Source organism: Malaclemys terrapin, chromosome 8 (assembly GCF_027887155.1).
Source record: "Malaclemys terrapin pileata isolate rMalTer1 chromosome 8, rMalTer1.hap1, whole genome shotgun sequence".
NCBI lineage: Eukaryota > Metazoa > Chordata > Testudines > Emydidae > Malaclemys > Malaclemys terrapin.
In genome coordinates this window covers 17,428,278-17,448,130 of record NC_071512.1, presented here as the reverse complement: position 1 = coordinate 17,448,130, position 19,853 = coordinate 17,428,278, and positions in this window count along the sequence as shown.

Genomic DNA, 19,853 nt, shown 5'->3' with positions numbered 1-19,853 from the left:
GGGGCATTCTGGGTCCTGTCCCAATGCCCCGTGATGCATCGCTTCGCATCCCAGAAATCCCTTTGTTTTCGTCCACCTTTGGCGCCATCTTTCAACGGTTTCTGTGCAGCGCGATCTGTCTGCGGGAAATGGAGCCCCAACTGCTGAAGCGTATGCTGACGAGCCTCGCCAGCACGTCATGTTTGGCTGTCGAACCATTCCTTAAGATCCAAAGTGACAGTGAGAGTGAGGAATCCGATGATGCTATCGAGCCGCATAACGCGTACAACACGAAATTGCTTGTGGCATTCACGGACATGCTCAGCACCGTGGAACACCGCTTTTGGGCTCAGGAAACAAGCACTGAGTGGTGGGATCACATCGTCATGGAAGTCTGGGATGACTAGCAGTGGCTGCAGAACTTTCGGATGAGAAAAGCCACTTTCATGGGACTGTGTGAGGAGTTCGCCCCTACCCTGCGGCACAAGCACACGAGATTGAGAGCTGCCCTGCCAGTGAAGAAGCGGGTGGCTATTGCAATCTGGAAGCTGGCAACTCCAGACAGCTACCGGTCGGTCGCAAACCAGTTTGGAGTGGGGAAAGTTGACCATTGGAATCGTGTTGATGTAAGTTTGCAAGGCCATTAATCGCATCCTACTCAGAAGAACCGTGACTCTGGGTAACGTGCAGGAAATAACGGATGGCTTTGCACAAATGGGGTTCCCAAACTGTGGAGGGGCGATAGATGGGACGCACATTCCTATTCTGGCACCACCCCACCTAGGATCCGAGTACGTTAATCGGAAGGGATATTTCTCTATGGTTCTCCAGGTGCTTGTGGATCACCGTGGGCATTTCATTGACATTAACACAGGCTGGCCAGGAAAGGTGCATGACGCACACATCTTTTGGAACACTTGGCTGTTCAGGAAGATGCAGGATGAGACTTTTTTTCCCAGCGCGGAAGATCACGGTAGGGGAAGTTGAAATGCCCATTGTGATCCTTGGAGACTCTGCTTACCCGTTAATGCCGTGGCTCATGAAACCCTACACAGGGAGCCTTGACAGCAGCAAGGAACGGCTCAACTACAGGCTGAGCCGATGCCGAATGACTGTGGAATGTGCCTTTGGCCGTTTAAAGGCCCGCTGGCGATTTCTGTATGGGAATCTGGACTTGGCCGAAAACAGCATCCCCGCTGTTATATCCACGTGCTGTGCCCTCCATAATATTTGTGAAGGGAAGGGTGAAAGCTTCACTCAGGCATGGACCTCTTAGGTTCAACACCTGGAGGCTGAATTTGCACAGCCAGAGAGCAGGGCTATTACAGGGGCCCAGCGCGGAGCTGCAAGGATTAGGGATGCCTTGAGGGAGCAATTTGAGGCTGAAAACCAGCAGTGATATCTGGTGCCCTGCACGGGAGTGAAGTGCAGTAGTTCCAATCTTTAGGAATCAGTGTCTGCTTAGCTGACAAGCAGACTTGCGGTGCCTGTTTATTTCCTGGGCTAAGGAGTCTTTTACTTTATGCAATAATAAAGAATGTTTTCAAAGCCAAAAAATCCATTTATTGAAAAGAAGAAAAAAATTATTTATTGAAAAGAAACAAGGGGGTGGAGTGGGAAATGGTACAATTACAGATTCGCCTATGTCCTGTCTGGTGTGCTGTGCAGTGAGTGCTGCACTTCAGGATAGCTATACTGCATGGTGATGGGGGTTGAGTGCAGAGGGTAAGGGTCGTGGTTTTCAGGGCTGGGTGATGAAGATACTGGTGTTGGAGGCAGCGGGTGGTGTGAAGAACACGGAAGTTGGGGAAAGTGGGTTGGAGGTGACAGTGGGGCACAACGGAAAGAGTTTTGGGACAAGGGCTGTAGGGGGGCGGGTGGTGTTTGCGGTACTGCTCCTCTTTCTGCATGGCTACCAGCTACTGGATAGCATCTGCTTGGCGCTCCAGGATGCTTATGAGCCTATCACTGCTTTGCTGCCGGTGCACGGTGCTTTGCCGCTGGTGCGCTGCGTTTTCCTGGCAGATCCTGCTTTCTCTCTCTCTCCAGTTCTGTGCTTTCTCATTCTCTTTACTAGATTGCCGCATCACTTCTTGCAGCATGTCTTCTTTGCTTTTTCGCGGTCTCGTCCAGAGTCTTTGCAGTCTCTGAGCAGGCGATAAGAGGGACGGCTGAGGTCTCAAGGTTGATGCAGCTGTATAGGGAAAATGCAACATTTAACAGAGGCAGCATTGTTTATACCAGACAGAGTAATGATTTCCCCCGCACTTAAGGAGTAGAAAACACACAGGGTCTACACAATAGCATAATTTTCCCATCCGAAACAGAGCACACATATCCCATGGGAGCCTCAAAATGGTGAGTAAGGGGGACTGATTGTTTCAGGGCTGCACTGTCCTCTGGGTTTCTGTGCCTTGGGGAGAGCCAACAGCTTCAGCAGGCACCTACACTGAACACTGTCCCAACATTTTCCACAGCAGTTCGTCCTGGACGATATCTCACTGCTGAGGGTGACCTGGGAAGCAAGGGAGGGTCTTCTACTGCAATGCGGCTTCTGCCCTGGCCCATATGCAGCTTACCTGTGTGCAGCAATGGTCCCTCCGCCCCTCACGGCACAGTGGCGCGGACACGTTAGCCTGGCTGGGATAAGGACCACGGTGGCTCTCCCGATAAACCTGTACATTGCACACGTTCTGGATAAGACATTCGAGGAGATTTCCAAGGCCGATTACCGTGATGTGATAAACCACATCAATGCACTATTCCGCATCTAGGCATGTATGCCTAACCCTCCTCTCCCAAAGAGCCTGCACCGAAAAAATTCCTTCCAGAAAAAAAAAACCTGCTTTATCGGGAACCTGCTCTTCTGTTTGTCCTCCACCAAGCACCGGCCACTGCGACTGGCTACCTTCCTCCTGGCTCGAGAAGAGCTCCTGGCTGCATGGCTCCAGGGATTCCGGGGTGTCTCCATCCGGCCCACCACCATCACTCCCGTTTTCCTCCTCCTCCTCCCCCTCCTCCTTCCCCCTCCCTCTGCCTCACCACCCCAGCTCTGAAGTGTCCATGGTGGTGCTTGGAGTGGAGGTGGGGTTAACCCCAAGTATCACATCCAGCTCTTTGTAGAATTGGCAGGTCGCGGGGGGAGCGGCCGTTTGCATCACGGGCTTTGCGGTAGGCACTCTGCAGCTCCTTCACTTTAATCCTGCACTGCAGGGCATCCCGATCATGGCCCCTTTCCATCATGTCCTTTGATACCTTCCTGAAGGTATCGTAATTTCTGCGGCTGGAGCGCAGCTGGGACTGTACAGCTTCCTCCCCCCAAACACTGATGAGGTCCAGCAACTCGCCATTGCTCCATGCTGGGGCTCGCTTGGCGCGTGGAGGCATGGTCACCTGGAAAGATTCGCTGATAGCACTCCACGCCACGCTGGGCTGAGCAAACAGGAAGGGGATTTTTAAAATTCCTGGGGAATGTAAAGGGTGGGTCACATGGTTGGTTACCTGAGGCCAGGGCAGTAGAGTTTGAACTGATGACCAGAGTGGCTAGAACAGGCATTGTGGGATACTGCCAAATAATTCTGGAGGCCATTCACAGCGCATTGGGCGGCCACACTGGCGCCGCAGCGCTGCAGCGGCAGCGCAATACTCGCTATTCCTCTTGGAGAGGTGGAGTACATGCAGCACTGCAACCACGGAGATACAGCCCTGCAAATGCCTTGCCAGTGTGGACAGGGAGTGAGTTACAGTGCTGGGGGCGGCTTTACAGCGCTGCAACTCGCAAGTGTAGCCAAGGCCTTTGTTACTCTGCACCAGTGCAGGTGTGTGGAAGAGCTCCTATTAAAAGGGCTGACCATCATACTGGAATGAACGACAGGACTCCGAGGATGCTGTGCAGAACAGAATGCTGCCTGCTCAGCTAGAACTAACTTTGAACAATGGATTTCTTGTGTGAATGTGAAGAATATGCGTGGAGCTAACTTTGGAAATCTAGCTGTAGTTTTTAGAGCATTTGTGGATCTTTAGCTACACTCAGCAAATGCACTCGGATGCCAACTAATACGCTACCCCTCTTACTCACATTGAGAAGTAATTACTCATGTGAGTAATCCTATTGACTCCAGTTGGACTATATGCTGCATTTGCTGCAGTTATAATTCAGCCACTCAGCAAAGAACTCTTTTGTTGTTTGGAATTCAAATACTGCTGAGGCTAACTTTCTAGTTCATTAAACAAAGCATTCGGAGAATTATCCATTGCTTAAACAAGTCAAGGATAAGACAGCTTTCAAACATAAAGAACCCCACTCGAGTGAAAAAAATGTTATTTATATTTATTTGCTGTTTATTTGAAGAAACACACATTTGACCAGGACATACTAAGTTTTCTGTGACTTTGCAGTAAAAAGAATATTTCATATGGAAAGGGGTAATGTATTTTTAATTCAGGCTTGCATATCTCTCATGAGAGTTTGCTAGCACCGGCAAAAACTCTGTTCATTACTACGATGAGGCTGATATTGGGGAAAAAACAGATTTTACTTGCCCATCAAAATAATGTCACAAGCTCAGGGTGAGGAGAATTTTGCAAAGTTATTTTAGTGGATAATTGTCTGTATAAGCCTTCTATTGTACCAATAGCTCAGATGAAGGAACTTTTTTTTATTTTAACTATCAAATAAATCTTGAAGCTCTCCCTTATTCCAGCCAACTTTACAAAATGTTATATTTTACCATACCCGTCAGGCATGTTTCCTGTGTTGGTTCTTATTTCCAAATATTTTAGTGCTAAGCAACAGAAGTTCTTGACTTTTTCACTTACAGTCCATTGCTTGTGATTCCATTAACTGTGTGGCTTCCGGTGGAATCAGGGGGTGCCTCTCTTCTAATTAAGTCAGGAAAATCATCTTGATGGGAAAGAAAGTAGGAAAGGAGCTTTTAAAATTTTAGTCCTAAAAAGCCCAATCTAAACCCCATTGAAATCAATAGAATTCCTTCCATTGATTTCAATGGATTTTTGCATTGGGCCCTGAGTGATTTGTAAATTGATATTGTGGGCTTCCTACTTAACTCACTGAGTGTTGTTTTGGGTTTTTTTGGAAATCCCCACCCACCTACCCAACTGCCAGCCCTGCAAACTCAACTTAGAGTCACAATTCAAGTTGGGATTCTTTCTGAACTGGGCATCATCAGACCTCCTTCCCTCCTTTCCCAATTCATGTATGTCTTTTGCTATTTTATTACTGTAACGCTCCACCCTAAAGTGCCACGTGTATGAAGTATTGTCTGGTTTTGCAGCTTTGAGTAGTCAAATGGCATAATTCTATTGGACATCCTGTGAAGCATGCAGACAACACAGACAAGCTGTAAGTCCTTCACCTTTCTGTATTGTTCATCACTTGTTTCTTTGTGATTAATTAATTTATTGATTTTTTTATAAACTCCCAAAACAACAATATTCTGCAGTTGGAGCTTGGTTAACAATTCTATTGAAGATGGAGGATGCACAATAGAATCCGGCTTGCTCTTCAGATCTGTATTCAGGGTTACCGGCATTAAAAAGAGAAACTCATTTTAGTCAAAAAGTAGCAGCTAAAACTCCAGCCAGTCACTTAAGACTGTCCATTCAGCAAGAAGGGACTATTTTTACACAGACGCTTTTCAGAGTAGAACAGAAAGTTTACATTCAATAGCAAGGCTTTAATCAAAAATGTTATATATTTTTCAGTGCTTCTTTGGAAGTAGTTAGAGACCAGAGTCCTGGCCAAATTCCAGTTTGGGTAATTATATTCCACCTCCCTAAATTTCCCCTGCAGTTTCAGCTGGATCAGACATCCTCCTTCATTTCTTCTCCTTGGTAGTTATGTAATATTGCTGTGTGCTGTCAAACTGCTGCTGTGCTGCATTCCAGGGGAAGGTGAAATGAGTCTTGGGTAGATAAAGTTTGTAGAGCAGTTTGGAAACCTGCAGGATGCTGAAACACCCAACATTGTTGTCATGGCCTAGAGTGGCAATCCGGGAAGGGCCAAACTAGTTTTGCCTGGTTTTGAACTCAACTGAATGTCATGGGTTTAAAAGTTTGGATCAGACCTGAAAGTAGTGGAGATGGGAGGGAGGGGGAAGGAACATAGGGTGGTATTCTCAGGGCTATTGGAACTATTTTGTACTGGTCTTCCAAGGTATGTCTACACTGCAATAAAACATCCTCAGCTTAGGGCAGAGTTTCTCAAACTGGGGTCACCGCTTGTGCAGGGAAAGCCCCTGGCGGGCCGGGCCGGTTTGTTTACCTGCCCCGTCCGCAGGTCCGGCCGCTCGCAGCTCCCACTGGCCGCGGATCGCTGCTCCGGGCCAATGGGAGCTGCAGGAAACGGCGGCCAGTATGTCCCTTGGCCTGCACTGCTTCCCGCCAGGGGCTTTCCCTGCACAAGCGATGACCCCAGTTTGAGAAACCCTGGCTTAGGGTGACTATATTTTCCCAAATGGAAAATGGGACACGGCATAGAGCCGGCCTAAGCATGTCCCCCGCATGGGTGCAAGCCCACCTTCTCCATGCCTCATGTCTGAGGCCCTCCTTTCTCCCCTATGTGAGTCCACCATGAGCCCCTCTCCTGCTGCCAGTGGGGGCCAGCCTGAGGCCACCTCCCTCCGCACACACATGAAGCAGACCCAAGGCCCTCCTGCCGCCCTCCTGGGTGGGTGGTCTGAGACCCCCTCTTGCTCCTCCGCAGGTGAGGCCAGCACGAGCCCCACTGCCAGTGTGGGGCCAGCCTGAGGCCACCTTCTCACAGGGCCCGCCCAAGACCCCCTGCTGCCCACCTGCACAGAGCTGGCCTGGCCCAAGCCGCTCTCCCGAGCCCTCCCTCCTGCCTAGGGCTGGCATTGCTGCTCCTCCCGCACATTCCTCCATGCCTCGCTAGGGGTCGCACCTCACTTTTTTGGCAAAACTGGGCATTTATCCCAGTTGCTCTTGCCAACTGATCATCAGTTGGGAAGATCAAACAGGACAAATGCCCAGTTTTGCCAAAAAGGTCGGGATGGCCGGGACAGGGCTTAAAAAAAGGGACCGTTCCAGCCAAAATGGGATGTATGGTCACCCTACCTCAGCTGGCCTACGTCCGCTGACTCGGGCTGCTGAGCTATAAAATCGCAGTGTAGACATCTGGCTTTTGGAGTTAAAAAAAAAAAATTTTTTTCTAGAAGATTGAATTGGGTTAAATAATGGGGAAATCCCCAACCCCAATTATACAGCATCCCTTTGTCCTGAAGAAACCCAGTCCAACTCTGATCCATGGCACAGAATTCCCATGTGCTAGGTGTAGATGGTGGAAAAAAAGAAAATCTCTGTAGCAAAACAGGAAGGAAAAGAGACTGTGAGGCCTTGACAGATTGATGGCCGCTTCCTCTTTCTAAATCTTTGTAGATTAGCACATCTATTTTCTTTCCACAGATATATTTGTTAGCACTACATCATCAAACCCAATCTGTAAGGGAAGGATATATAGCCTAGCACTACTGGGCATTCATATTGTTGACTTGTCATCAAGAATAATGGGAAGGATGGGTAAGATAATTTCAACCCTATTAAGGGGTAACAGATGACCATGAACATGCCAGTAATAGGACACAGGGATATGTTGTCAGTCTTAGGTAACACACCTTAAAGCATAATTAGACTGAATCCCCACACATGATGTGAATAAGTGAAATGCATAGATTGCTTATTTTGTAGAAACACCTCCTTTTTAAATGTTCTCTCTCCAGTCCAGTTGCAAGAGGGTGGGTGCCTGGGACCGCTCAGGACAGGGAGTAAGTTAATTACAATCTTAACTCAGTCACTACAACTTCCGTTTCCCCATCTTAATACTCTTCTGTATCACAGGGATGTTGTGTGGCTTCGTTAATTCATGTTTGTTGAGCGCTTTGAGATCCTCTGATGAAAGGTTCTTTGCAGATGTAAAGTTATTGTTTTGATTTAATGACACTACATCTCTCTCTCTGACACACCATACATTTCACTCCTTTAACTGTCAAAGCACCCAGTTTTATATTTGCGTTGAACAACTCCAGGGAGATATGTGCTACAGATACACCGAGCTGAGGTTTTTATTGAACAAGTCTCTTGTGGGTTTATTCAGGGAGCATTAGCTTAAGATCCTAGTTTTATGGGAACTGTGCTTCTACTAGAATATTTTGGCTTAGATTATTCATGGGCTACGGAGAATTTCTTAGACCTGGGGTCTCATAAGACCAATAACATAGGAGAGAGGAGACAACTTCTAGAACAAATTCAAAATATCTTTTCAAGGTTTGCTACTGCATTTTAAGAAAATCCTAATTGGATGCATATTTGAGTTATTTTTTTATTTGCTGGCCATCATGGTTCACTTTAAAGTAACCTGAGTAGTCTCAGGTGCTGTAGTAACAGTAGAATGAGGGTCGCAATGAAAATGGAATAATCTGGAATGTTGTAGGTCTCAGAGCTATACCTACATCTCAGGGCACCTTCAGATAGTGTAACAATGGGCGAAGATGGGGGCTAAGACAACGTGGTAGAGATTTTTCAAAGGCAAGGACAGTTAAGCAACAAACTCCCATTGACTTTCAATAGGAGTTTGGGTACCTAACTGCCCTTCACACCTTTGCCAAACTCGCAGCATTACCTTGAGCCCTAGATCTCTAATTTTCTGTAGTCCCTCCTACAGTAAAGCGAATCTGAAGCCCGCAATAGAGATGGTGCAGCTTTGGAATGAGATCATTCACCAGCAATTACCAGTGCATTTTTAAGCTTTGTAGACTCCAAGATATTTTATGTTGTAGACTCCACCTACCAGTAACTAGTCAGGACATTCCCTCCAGATTCCTGAAACATAGATGAGACTGAGCTTCAAAGAATCATTTCCGGGTTTTATGCTAAGACCAGTATATATGTGGACAAGATCTTATTAATCAGTTTTGTGTGATACTTGATCTGAGTTGTACATGATCAATTGATAGCTCATCACAAAGACCCAGAACCTTATTTTAAGCAGCTCCCAGCAACTGTGGCAAAATGGGATCACTTCATTGTTCTTTATGAAGCTGAGGAGTTAAAGAACTATCCCTTTTCCAGTCTTCCTTTAGGGTGCTGACAACTGACTTCAGTGGAAATAGGATGAAAGTCCCACTGACTTCCATGTGCCGAATCAGAGCCTAGCCTCCATTGAGATGCACAAATTAAATTAGTAGGGGTATTGTAGGTGGGAAAGCTGACTGGGGAAAGGCTATGAAGTACCTGTTTGCCCTTGTAATCCACTGGTGTTACATCCCCCTCTGTGCTGATCCATGGAGGACATGAGTTGTCACTGCTCCCGATTACAGAGCATTGGCTCTTTAGCTTAAGCTGTAGCAGATCCTGTAGAGGTTCCCCCATTCAGTCCCCAGTGTGTTGGCCAAGAGGGTGACTGGCGCAAGCAGTTTATGGCGTTAGTCACAGTTATTCAATCTCCTTTCTCTGAGCACTAAAATAATTCAATATCTTTTAAATCACAGAAAATGCCCCCTTCCCTGCCTGCTCAACCCCTTCTCCCACCTGCCCTCATAATGAGGTTCTACTTAATCTCCTATTAGGTAATCCCTCCTCTGTTTCCAAGGCATAATAGTCTAAACAAACTGTATCAACTTTGTGCTGATTGTGAGTAAACAAATTACTTAAAGAAGGCAAATGTATTTCTAATTACTCAATTACCCTTAAATGTAATGTTTGCAAATACTAACTTAAGATGTAAGCAAATGCCTTGTGAAGAATTAATTTGGTAACTAATTCTGATGCATGTAATTGTTTTAAGATGAGAGGGTGCTGGAAATACTTCAGAGCTAGTAATAAAACACTTTAAAGTAATTGTGTAACTGACCAATAAGACATAGCAAGTAGTAGAGTTTATTTAGATGACCCTACGAGGACACCTGATTTTAGTCATGCAAGAAATAAACTACCTAGAAGGCTTGTCTTACTGTCATACTGAAAGGGACCATGTGCTGGATCCCAAAGAAACTTGTAAAAAGAACAGCAGTACTTGTGGCACCTTAGAGACTAACAAATTTATTAGAGCATAAGCTTTCGTGGACCACAGCCCACTTCTTCGGATGCATATAGAATGGAACATATATTGAGGAGATATATATACACACATACAGAGAGCATGAACAGGTGGGAGTTGTCTTAAGACAATTTGTTAGTCTCTAAGGTGCCACAAGTACTCCTGTTCTTTTTGCGGATACAGACTAACACGGCTGCTACTCTAAAAGAAACTTGTGGTGCTACTGGAAATGGTGCTGCTGAAATCAATGGGACTTCTCACTTGAATAGGGCAAGGAGCATTTGTCCCTCAGTAGGACAGTAGAACTCTTTATAATAAGAAGTAAACTTTATTTATTATTTGGTAATTAGGGCTCAGAGGTCCCAGCTGAGATCCATGTCCCATTATTTTAGGTGCTGTACAAACCTAATCCTTGCCCTGAAGAACTTGCAAACTACACAGACAAGATAGAAAATGAATAGGGTTTGTCACTTGCCCAAGGTCCCACAGAAGACAATGGCAGAGCTGTGACTAAAACTCCGGTCTCCTGACTTCCAGTGCCCTAGCCATTGTAATCAAGGCAGCATCTCTTTAAAAAAAAATAGGACTATTAATCTTGGGCAAACTTCAAACTGAGTAAAGGCTTGTAATGTAACTTTATAACTTCAAAGTGTATCTCTATTGAGTTAAATTCCATGCAGAGCTTTTGAAACTGGACTTTGAAAGTTATTTTGTGTTTGTACTTCTGATGTGGAAGTTGTCAATACTTTTGCCTCACAACGTTTTTAAAAAGTCCTTACGAAAGCTGAATTTCATCTTCCATATCTGTATGTGCAAACAAAAAAATGATTATGAATCACTTCCAGTTGATGTAAGGAATTTATTTGTCCATTTATTTTACTAGAGTGTCGGCTGAAATTGAAGTTCTTGATTAATGATCGATGGGAGGGAACACTTGTGAAATCTGCTGTTGCAACCATAAAAAAAATTACCAAGGGACTTAATGGATTATATAATATATGGGTCCCAACTGAGTGCAGGAAGATACACTGTATTTCTGTGAATGGACAAAACATCATGTAATGGTAATGTTCACCCACAACCCTAAAGTACCCCTCTTTCCATCTATTTATATGGAAATATGCCCAATAAAGTTGTTCAATAATTGAGTCATCAGAAATAACCTTTAAAGTAATGGTGCTAGATGTAAAAGCAACTCTAGGTTACGTGAATAACTTTCAGTCTGCCTTAGTACAGGAGTTTGCTTTTAATCACTAGCAGCTTTCCTCCCTAAAGAAAATTGAGGCGCTAGGGCCAATGCTGAGTTTATTTTTAATGAGGAGAATAATAGGAAGAAAGGGAGGAAGAGCTGCTGAAAATTAACCTTTTTGAACATGATAGGCAACAAACCTGTAGCTCATTCTGCTAAAGTGGAAGTTATGGGTATGCAAGTCCTGTTAGCAAAAATAAAAAACAAAAACTCAAGCAATTTATAGCTACTGGATAATCCAGGAAGAGACAACTGCCAAGATCATGCCAGGCACTAAAACTTGATTCTCTCAGGCTGAAATCCTTGCTAATTTTTTACTTTGGCTCAGATCCTCAAAGGTATTTGGGCACCTAACTCCAATTGTTATTAATGGGAGTTAAGTGCCTAAATAACTTTGAGGATTTGGGTCTCCATTCTTAGGCAAAAGTCCGACGGAAGTGAAGACTGCCCAATAAACTAAAATGCAAAAAATGAATAATGAATAATACTTCATCTCGCTCTTTATCATTGATACAAACCACCCTAAATTGAGTCTTATTTCCACTGAAGTTTGCACACAGATATAATAGATCTTATGGGAACTAAGGAAACCTCATTGCCTCATAGCTCAGTGACTTACCAGATCTTTTGTTCTGTGGATCAGTATGTCAGAGAGATTCTTTTAATGCCCCAGCCCTCCAATATTTAGCTCTCAAAATATTCGGTGGTCCATAGGAAAGGACTCCACCAACTGGTAATTGTACATAGATCATACATTGAGAACCAGCTCTATAGCGCTTTTATTGAAATCCCTCATTTATTTTTAATTGTACTCAATAACCCCTTTTTTCATTGGTTTAAAAAAAGGCTTACACATTTTGAGCTTGCCTCTTGCAGGTTCAAAGTCTCTGACTACCTGCATAAGCATTTGCATATGCAATAGGTAAGTGCATATGAAAACTGGTTGTTAGGCATACAATTACATGCCCATGCATATACCTGTTTGCACAGACAAGTAATTGTTTGCATGTGTAAGTGCAAGAAGAATAAGGAAGACTCAGGCTCTCATGGTTGAGCCACCATACATGGCTTTCCACAAGGACACTCACCTTCAGGCCTCACCCCAAGTTCTTCCCTAAGGCGTTCTCTAACTTTCATATCAACCAATCTATTCATCTCCTTGTCATCTTCCTAAATCACACTCCTCTGTGAACAAAATGAGACTTCACTCATTGGATGTTGTAAGAACCTTGTCGTCTTATTTGATAGGACTAAGCCATTAAGGCACTTTAGCTGCTCCTACAGTTGAAAATTTGGCCCAGTACATTTCTGTTGCATGGCAAATTTAACATCTGAAAATTCCCATGCATGGTATCATACTGTGTAAAGATGGCACAACAATTCACTACCCAAAGTTATTTAATCTTGTTAAGGAGGGTAGTTTCATTGATATTTATCTTTGATCACTGGGAACTGTAAGGGAGTAACCTTAAAACTCTGATCCTGCATGAGGCAGCTATAAAGCAATTTGGCACTTTCCAATTTCGTGACTATGAGCCATATCCAGTAACTGAAGTCTGACTTTAATGAGAGCAAGGTTAGGTCCATTTGGATGTACCTGGAAAAATGAACAATTATTACCTGTGGTAATAATGATGTAATCTATCTAAATGTAGTCCAGGTGTATATATTAGAGCTGATTGAAAAATGGGGTTGTTTTCTGCAGAAAACTTTCATTTTAAAGTGGCAATTTGAATATGAAATATTTTTATTTGAAAATGCTACCATGGTACCTCATAGGTGCTGTAGTTCGAGTGCCTCAAGCACTCATTCCCCTATGTAGTCCAGCCATAACTCCCATGATGCACCTTTATCTTTATCAACCCTAACTTTTACTCTCATCAATAAAAAGAAATTCTTAGTTTGACAGGATCCGTTTCCCACAAATCCATGTTGATTGGCATTAACTATATTACCCTCCTTTAATTCTTTATTGAGTTACATATCAGCTGTTCCATTATCTTGCCTAGGATCAATGTCAGACTGACAGGCCTATAATTACCCAGTTTGTCCCATTTAACCTTTTTAAAATATTGGCACAACATTAGCTTTCTCCTGGAACTTCCCCAATGTTCCAAGGATAATTGAAAGTAAACAGAAAAGGTCCAGCAGGTGCCTCAGCCAGCTATCTTAAAACTCTTGGATGCTGGTTATCCGGACCTGCTGATTTTTAAAATATCTGACTTAAATAGCAGCTGTTTACCATCTCCTTGAATTTACTGTTGAAATGGAAAGTTTCATTATCATATGATATGACTACGTTCTCCCAATTAATTTTTATCCAATCACAGAACAATATTTATTGAACACTTCTTCCTTTTCTATATTATTGACAATTCTACTATTTCCATCTAGTAATGTCCCAATTCCATTGTTAGGATTCTTTTTTTATTCCTAGTATATTTTAAAAACTACCTTCTTATTGCTGTTAACTCTGCTAGCCATAGATGTCTTCTTGTGTCCTTTTGCTCCCTTTATCAATTTTCTACAATTCCTAGCTTCTGATTTATATTCATTACTATCATTTCCCTATCTTCCAGTTGTGTTTTTGTCACTTAATTTTTATTGTTGACCGCTCCCTTCCCTTCCCTTCTGAGGAAGTTTAGGTTTTTAGCCAGTGTGGCTTTCTTTCGCAGTTATAGCTTTTGTAGTATCTAGTGAAGTATTCTTAAACCATTCCCAATTATCATTCACATTTTTCTATTTCCCAGATGATCTGGCTCATAATTGTTTTCAGATTTGTGAATCTGGCCAAATATATATAATACTAGTTTGGACTTTACTCTGTGCATAACAAATGTGATCAAGTCAAGATCTCTTGTATCTAAGCTACCACTAACTTTTAGTTCTGTGATCAAATCCTTCTTATCTGTCAAAACAAGGTCCAGTATAGAATTCCCCATCTTAGATGTAACACTTTTTGAGTTAGGAAAGTGTCATCTATAATATTTTGAAATGACAAGGATGTTTTAGTACTGGCACCATAAGACCTCCAGCATATCTCAGTTTTTTTGCCTACTCAAATTGCTTTCAACTAGATAGTGTTTTCCACTTCAGTCTCAACCTGCTGTGCAGTATTGCTGTGGGGTGTTAAGCAGCTGCTATGTTCCACACCAGTGCTGCCTACCTGGTGAAATGACTCCTCCAAATTCTGTAATGCATATAATAGCCTATTTGTCTATTTCCTGAGGTTGCAACCATTCTGGTTGAGCAGGTCCTGTGATGTCAAGGACAATGCTATGTGAGGAACTTTTATAATGTTAGAGATATCTTTGACAGAATTTTCAATAGAGTAAGTTATCCTGGACCAAGACAACAACAAAATTAACGTATGCATGAAAGAATGGGAAACCACTCGGGTGTCTGCTGGCTTGCAGCTTGAATATGGTCCCTTTGCACAAACAATGATTAAACTCCCTTCCTGTTGGTGTCATGGTATTTCAGGGGTATGGCTGGGGAAAGGAGCTATGGTTGTTGTAGCACTGCAGCACTCGGATAATTCCCATTGACAGAACTGCTGCTGGTGGGTTGTGGCAGCTGGACTTAAAGTAGCTCTGAACTGCTTTAAGTTTTGCTGGGGACCAATCTGCTCCTCGGCCAGCCCAAACTGAGGCCTGGGTTTAGATTATTCAGGTTCTATAGTCTGGAACTATTTCAGTAGACTCCATGGAAATAGTGCTATTGTTGGGTGGGGCCATCAGAACACAATGCTCTTTTGATCCATAGGCACTGGAATCTATCCACCTGGGAAGGAATAGAGGATTCCTTATTCCAGGTCTGAACTTCCTGAAACATTAAGTGTGAATAGGTTGGCTTGTAACACTTGAGGATGACTAAGAACTATTGTCTATCAAAGTAGCAATGCTCAAACCTCAGCTACTTCAACTTTAAACCTACGGGGCTAGAAGGGAGGGTAAGTGGCAAGAATGCTTCTAAAATAGTAAAGATTGTAAACAAACCAACCCCACTTTTCCTATCACAAGTGGCTGGACAGTTAGAGAATTTTTAAAAAGTCATTTTTGGGTAGACAACAGGTATTTGAAAATTGGGATTTTATAATGTAAACTATTTTGAAACTTCAAGTACAGCAGTCACTGCTCCTCAATATATAAAAAAAATCTCTCTCGTTCTATTTAAACGTGTGTGTGTGTGTGCGCATATATTTTAGATTAAAGTTGCGAGTTAAGGAGCAGACATATGGTGGTGGGCATATTTACATATCTCTACTGCACAGCTATCACTTAGCTACATATCTGAAACCATTTTGCTCAAGTTATAGCCATGCAAGCTGTATAACTAGGAAAACTAGAATATATCTGATGTGTATGAGCTATGCCCGCTTCCAAATGAACAACTGCAAGGAGAATATGCATAATAAGAGGTTGTGGAATGCTGTGATAGTTTTTTGGCTGAACATGTATAATTTAATCTTCAATCAATTTAAAATATAAATAATGCAGCACCTGTTAATGGGGCTTTTGGTTGGTCAAGTGTCAAGCCAGATTGCACAACACACTCATCATAAAGAATCGTGAGGAACAACTTGCTTAGTTATGTAAGTCTGTTGTATTATAAATAAAAGATTCTCTTACTGGCAACTGTTTTTTCCTATTCTAAGCTTTCTGAAGTTGAACTTCCTTGTAATTTAACATATGCCAGCAGTTTAAAAGCAGCCTGAGTCTCTTAAACAAAAAGTACCTAACTTATGCTTTCCATTCAACCTTTAATGCTAAAAAATCCCATGAATTCTGAGGAAGAAGCATAACTTAAGAATGAAATCTTTACTTTCAACCAACGATGCAGATTCTCAATAAACATCTACTTAGAGTAACAATTCATTAACTTGCATTTCCAAAATGCTGAGAGCCACACAATGCTTCTTTGAATGTTTTATTTCACCAAATGAATTGTTTTCCTCTATGCCAGCTTTTGACAACTTCCCCCCCTCCCCCAAGTATTATTTTACATTTTTCATCCCAATAATATGTATTGCCACAAAATTGTTTTCATGCATTTATGGTCCGGAATGATACCATGAATAATGCAGCTGTGTGGTCTTGCAGATGCCCCAGTGCACTGAATGGTATATTTCCTAAATTTCTGAAACTCTGCAGAGTTTTAGCCCCTTTGCACCTATTAAAGTCAACAGCAACACTAAAAGCATGCACAATACTTTGAACTTGTAATTTGCTCAAGTAAGCGTCTGTGCTAAATATTTATAGCCAAGTAACATAAGTATAGCCAAGAATTCTGATCTCTTTATGTGAGAGACAAGGTGTGTGTGAGATAATATCTTGTATTGGACCACCCACAGGTGCCACCTTCCTCCAGGACTTGGGGATGCTCAACAACCTGCTCTGCCCTAGGTCCTGTCCCGCCTCTTCCTACCCCCACTCTGCCTCAGGCCCTGCCCCCACCCCACCCTTTCCTCTAAGCCCATATATATGACACGCCTCTTCCCGCCCCACCTCTTCCCACCCAGTTCCGTCCCCTCCCCCAAGAGTGCTCCATCCCTGTTCCTCCCCTTGCCACCCCAGTGCTTCCTGTATGCCTCAGAACAGCTGATTGTGGCGGGCAGGAGGCACTGGGAGGGACAGGGAGGAGTTTATCGGGGCCAGAGGCAGGCAGGAGGTGCTGGAGGGAAGAGAGGGAGATGGCTGCTGGTGGGTACTAAGCACCCACTAATTTTTTTTTCTGTGCGTGCTCCAGCCCTGGAGCATCTACAGAGTTGATGCCTATGGGACCCCCTTCTGTTGGTGAGAGAGAGAAGCTTACCCAGAGCTCTTCTTCTGGTCTCTCTAATATCCTGGGACCAACACAGTTAAAACATGCATATCTCTTTATTTAGCAAGCTAATCTATTCTCCTCTATCTTTCTCCTCCTACTACTTGGATTTCTATATCAAACTCAACCCCAACAATAGCTGAGAGTGACTTCCCAGGATGGGGCAAACCTGACAAAATTAGGGGTTGAGATTGGTAGCCAGACAAAGGTTTGGTGAACCCAAACCTGACTGCAAGCTGCATTGTCATGTGATAATGATGGGTGCCTTGAAATGTTATCAGTTATGATGCCTTATGCAGAACTGTCCGGCTGGAAATTCAGTCTCCTGCTCTTGATGTCTAGAACAATTTTGCAGATTTTGGAAGTTTGTCTCCTCCTATGTGCAATGCGTGCCCAGTGGATGTTCTCCACCAGCTTCTGTCCTCAGGTGAGCTGATAAAGCCACAGTTCTGCTGGAAATGGAGACCTACACAACCCCCCAACCTCATCCTACAGGATACTCTCCTGTAGCCAGATTTTTAAAGGTATATTAGGCAACTACCTACAGATGGTAGACAGATATCTAGGTACTTCTGCAAATCCCACTAGACCCCTATCTGCAGTTTTAGATGCCTGAATGCAGGGTCGGCTCCAGGCACCAGCTGAGCAAGCGAGTGCTTGGGGCGGCAGATTCCAAGGGCCGGCATTCCGGCCGCCCTTTCTTTTTCTTTTTGGTTTGTCGCTCCGGCCGCCCTGTAGGGGGCGGCGGCACGGAGGAGGGGAGCGCCCTGCAGCAAACTCGTCAGGGCAGCACGCATCCTTCCCTCTCAGCTGACCGGAGCGGCACAGAGCCCTCTCGGCAGGCGGCGCGGCGGGAGGGGCTGCGAGGAGAGCGCCCCGCTGAAGCCCTGGCCACCCCTCTTCTCTCTCTCCCCCCCCGCTAGACCGGGCACGCACTCCCCTGCATGTCTGCAGCACAGGGACTCCCCCTGCACCCTGGCTCCGGCCACCCCGCAGGTTTTTTTTTTTCTTCCTGGTTTGCTGCTCCGGCCACCCTGCGGGTGTTTTATGTGTGTGTGTGTGTGTGTGTGTGTGTGTGTGTGTGTGCTTTTCCTCTCTGGCTGCCCCGCAGGTGTTGTGTGTGTGTGCTTTGCCGCTCCGGCCGCCCCGCAGTTTTTTTTTTTTTGCTTGGGGCGGCAAAAAAGCCAGAGCTGGCCCTGCTAAATGCCTTTAAAAATCTGGCCCCGATTCAGCTGCTGCTTCTGATAGAATGGGGCTATATTGTTATATATAACTCTATACTTCCTTGCATGATATTTCCAAGCTTCCCAGCACATGCAAACCCTCAAGCACAAATGAATCTCTGTCAATTCATGTGACCAGAACCCATTGGTTTAGGTTATCAAACTTGCTTAAATCAAAGCCAGTTGTCATAGTGCTCCCTCTAAACATTGGAGCCACATATCACAAGGACCCATTACCCATCCTTCTCTATAAGAATTGTATCAAGAGGTGCTAAGACATTTTGTTCTCTTAATACAAGAGGAATGGATTGAATACTTTATATTCCTTTAGGGTTCATTAACCATTCATGTAAATGGAATCTGTTCAGTACTATTAATAACATCTGTAATTAATAGTTCATCAGAATCTATGCTTTTATTAAATAACAAGGATACCAGGACTTTTGAGCAAGAATCTAGTAGCCATTATTTCATTTACATCTGGATCTCCTGGGATGGAGTTTGCAATATCTGTGATCCCTTGTGGCGGTTCTACGCATGCTCGACCCTTAGGAGTTTGCATTGCTGTATTTTGTTTTCAAACCAGGTTTAGGGTAGTTTAGTTTGTGTTGGCAATATAATGTATCCTGGCTGAGATTTTTCAAAACTGCCCAAGAGACTGGATACCCCACTCCTCTTTGAAAAAGCCATCCTCTAAGTACTTTGAGCAACATTTTGGCCCCATGAAAGTCTATGGGTGTTTTGCCATTGAATTCAATGGGACCAGGGTTTCTCTCTTACTAGCAAGTAAATAAACCCCTGGAAATTAATGGTAATTTTTTGTACTTACTAGAAGAGTGGCTTCTTGATTTCTTCCCCTCCACGCCCCCATGGAGAGCAGCTGACTTTATTAAGTTTCTTAAGCACAAAAAGAATTACTTTGATGCTAGGCAGAGAGTGTTCTGAATAATTAAAATTTCAATTCAATGTATTTTTTTTTTAAACAAACAGGTTTTGTCCAAAGGTTCCAACCTACAACAGAACTGATTAAGAGAGAACAGAAGATAAGCCTATCTCTGGGTGTCAACAAACAACCCAATTAAATAGAAGTCAATAGCAATGAAATACTACATGCATTTTTTTTAAATGCAGGGAGCCTTTTTATAATGAATCTTTTTCATGCCCGAACATCTTTTAGTTGCAATATCAGGAAAACATATGTAATTTCCATAGTCCAACCTTTGTCTCATTAAGTTAATGATTACAGTTAGAGTAGCATTTTGATCCCAAGATGGACTGAGCTAGTAGATGATTTTCTCCTCATCTTTCTGCCCCCCCCCCTCCAATTTCTATTCTTGTATGGCTGAGAAGCAATTTCAAGCAATAGGCTAGTCCTGACCTCAGCAGTGTTCATCACTTTATCTTCCACTAGATAAATTAGTCATGAAGTAAATAAATGATGGCGAGTGTGTAAAAGATAGAGGGATGCAACATTTTTCTTTATCTGTTGATTGCTGCATTAGCGGAA